Source organism: Clupea harengus, chromosome 18 (assembly GCF_900700415.2).
Source record: "Clupea harengus chromosome 18, Ch_v2.0.2, whole genome shotgun sequence".
Lineage (NCBI taxonomy): Eukaryota > Metazoa > Chordata > Actinopteri > Clupeiformes > Clupeidae > Clupea > Clupea harengus.
Window position 1 is genome coordinate 11033520 of NC_045169.1, and position 3470 is coordinate 11036989.

The 3470-nt window shown below is 35.9% G+C and overlaps 2 long non-coding RNA genes across 2 annotated transcripts; both read left to right on the plus strand.

Moving 5' to 3' along the window:
- Positions 1–440: 440 nt before the first annotated feature.
- Positions 441–1079, plus strand: LOC122133744. Its single transcript, XR_006152962.1, has 3 exons — positions 441–663; positions 811–910; positions 996–1079. It is a non-coding gene; the product is annotated as an uncharacterized LOC122133744 (long non-coding RNA).
- Positions 1080–1089: 10 nt separating this feature from the next.
- Positions 1090–1643, plus strand: LOC122133745. Its single transcript, XR_006152963.1, has 4 exons — positions 1090–1120; positions 1211–1281; positions 1395–1523; positions 1610–1643. It is a non-coding gene; the product is annotated as an uncharacterized LOC122133745 (long non-coding RNA).
- The last annotated feature ends 1827 nt before the right edge of the window (positions 1644–3470 follow it).

Genomic DNA, 3470 nt, shown 5'->3' on the forward strand with positions numbered 1-3470 from the left:
ATGGAGAAATATGCAGATCCCCATAAAATCTCACTGATTGACCTAAAATTGGAAAGAGATATCCTTCTGGTGTTTTTATGGCTTCATATTATTTTTAAGTACATATTGTTGTTATCTATAACATTTGGAATAAAAAACTATTTCTTTTATCAAGAAAAGTAACAATGTGATGAAAAAAGTTGATATTTCTTATATATTTTATACAATTAAAACAGCCTGGGGTCAAATTGACCCCAAACAACACCTATGCGTAAAGTATGTGTACAGGACATTGAAAACATATCATCATGTTAATTTTGTGTTTACCCAGTTGTCCCCATTAAATTAGGAAAAGTCATTAAATATGAAGCAAAACAAATTATGTCAAACATTTATTTAGAGACGTTAAACATTGAATGGGGTCAAATTGACCCCAAACATAATAGGAGGGTTAAGTCCAAATGACATATTTACATCCTTAAAACTAATATAAACATTAGCAACGTATACAGCACAATACACAATGTCTAATCATCCAATGTTTGTTTCCAGTGCCACTGCCTGCGAAATGGAAAACCACATTCAGTTCTGCTGAGAGGAGAAACATTGATGCAACGACTGATGGATTATTCCTATTCCTTCGTCCAAAACCCAATGGCGCCACCAAGGAGATTACCCAGGAAGGTACATTTCACAACAGTACAACTATGACACATATCATTGCGATGAATTACTAGTTAGTTGCTTGCGTTATCTCAATTTTGATTCACATATTGCCAAAAGAGATTTCTTATTGAAAGTTATTAGTTGTCTCTCTCTCTCTGTTGACAGTTGGGTACAGTGGCTTAGAAAATCAAGGAGCAACCAGCTACCTGAACTCAGCTTTGCAGGTCCTCTTTATGACCAAAGAATTCAGAGAGGCAGTAGAAAGGTAACAGGATAGTGACACTTGTTCATGGCTGAGTGTTCAAAATTGCAAGGACTGTTGTTGACATGTTGGTCTTATCACTCTGTAGGTTGCAGATTACACCAAATGATGATGAGGTACTTTACCAACTGCAACAACTATTTGAAAATCTAAAAGCTGATTACAAATGTGTTTCTACTCTCAAAATAACCGAAAGTCTCTCAATTGAAAATGGTGAGTGAAACTCAAGCTTCCCTAAATTCATTACTGAAACATGCTGGTCTCTGAATTACTGCATTTGTTCAGTCAACTGTATTTTGTTAGTTTTTGAACATCAAGATGCAGTGGAGTGGTTTGAGAAAATCCTGAGTGTAGTGTCACCTGATGCATCACAGGTACTTCAACAAATATTTTTACATAGTTAGGAAGGACCAGGCTTCCTTGAAAATATATTTGACATTCACCTATTAAGTTCATGCATTTCTATGCTTTCTATGATTGTATTCAGGTCTATGAAGGAACCTTACTAAAAACACTGAGGTGTCTGAAGAAAGATCATGATGAATCTCACGAAGACAGCACATTTTTATCACTTCCAATCACCATTGATGCTGGACATGATGAAGTATTCCGTGTGGTAAGAGTGATTCTCCTGCATTCATTTATTTGTTCCTCAAACATGTCACACATTTGGACACCACTGACAGACTACTGTCGCTGTAGGTTGACGGTCTTGAAGCCTTTTTTCAAACCACAAAGTTTGTTTGACGACAACTGGCTGTACTGCGATGACTGTGATGAGAAAACATACATGGAAATTGTGAGTCCAAATTTCGCGGCCTAATATTTGATGAAGATGTAGCACATAGTCCTTTAGACGTTCGTAAATTAATTTGATTGGTTATTGAGTTTTCTTAAATTACGTAACGTAAGGTAAATTAATAAGCTCAAGTTTGGGTAATAAAGAATTACAGGTAGGGTGCAGGTATTTATTTTGTCCAGAGACAATCTGCCCTGTTATCAACTATCACCAAGGTTATACAACCCCCTAACCGTAATGATTCTTTCACTGTAATGCACATGTAGCGATAGCTATGCTAAGAGTCTATGATTTAGCCATTTATATTCTGTCTAATGTAGTAAGCAATGGCATTTGTTAGTTCAGACTCAGTGATGAATATGCCTTTCATCCTACAGAGTTTTAACATCCAGAAGTATCCCACAATACTGACTCTGCACCTCAAGCGGTTTTACTTTGACGACATGAAAATGGGATATCGGAAGAACTGCTGCCCTATGGACATACCCTCCACACTTACATACTTTGAGGTATTAAAATAGAATTGATCACACAACAGATGTTGAGCATTTTGTCAATTTAATAAGTAGACACTTTCATCCTTGCAAACTTACAGAGCAATGATGATCTACATGGGAATTGAACCATAGGTATTGGTGTTAGTAGTGTTTGTCTACAGAAGCACAACCTCATCATGCTTGTATGTTCCACCTAGAGTTGCACATATGATCTGTATGGTGTCATCAACCATAGTGGGGTGTATGGAAGTGGACACTACTATGCCTACATTCAGTCTCCTGAGAATAATGACTGGTTTTGCTTTAATGATTCTCACGTGGGTAAAGGTATGCATCACTTTCTTTTTCTATTCATGGATGGACTGTAGGATAACTAATGTGTATGTTACAGTTGTGAGGGAGTGTGTGTGACCATTTGGTACAGGCGTAAATTAAAGCATAGACGTTTCTTTTCTAAGAATGAGAGAAGCAGTTAAACTGATTATTGTTTTTTCTCTACAGATCACAGACAAAGACTTCCTGGAAAGGTAGTACAATTATACAGAGAAACATTATGAAGTTATTTCAGTGCATTAGGCAGTAGTTCTCAATAAATGTTCTGTTTATTCATTGTCTGTAAAGTTGCTATTTCAATTCTGCAGGTCAAAGACTGCATACATGATTGTGTACAGGAAAAGTGAGTAAACATATACACTCTCCTCATAGACCTAACAGATGGATTGAATGGATGAGATTATATGAAATCATTTAAGAAATGTGTTCAATCATATACTTATCCCCACATTATTGGAGAGTAAAAATACAATTACCTATTCTGGTTGTATTTTACAGAAAGAGATGCGTGTGTTTGTGTTTTAGGAGAATCTTCCTCTTCATCTCCTCATCAAGAAGAAGACACCATGGAGACCAGCACTGAGGAAGCCCTCGAGACCGCAACAGCAGATGAGGTACAAGGAAGTGTAGGGTCTTAATTAAACTATATTATTTATGGAACAAAAAATATGGTAGGAATAATATCATGTGGTACTTTCTGAATAAGTCAATGGATCATGTTCATAAAATGATCAAATTAAATATGGTGCCAGATTTATTGTGAGTGTCACTGAATTAATTTAGTTTTAAGAACGTTTTTAAATCTATGACGAACACATATTTTCTGTAATATCTTATGTGTAGAGTTTATAATTCTTGATCAGCCAGACAGTGATCCAAAATCACATTTTGAATGGCTATTGGATATCAATGCAGTTTATCAATCTATCTAACT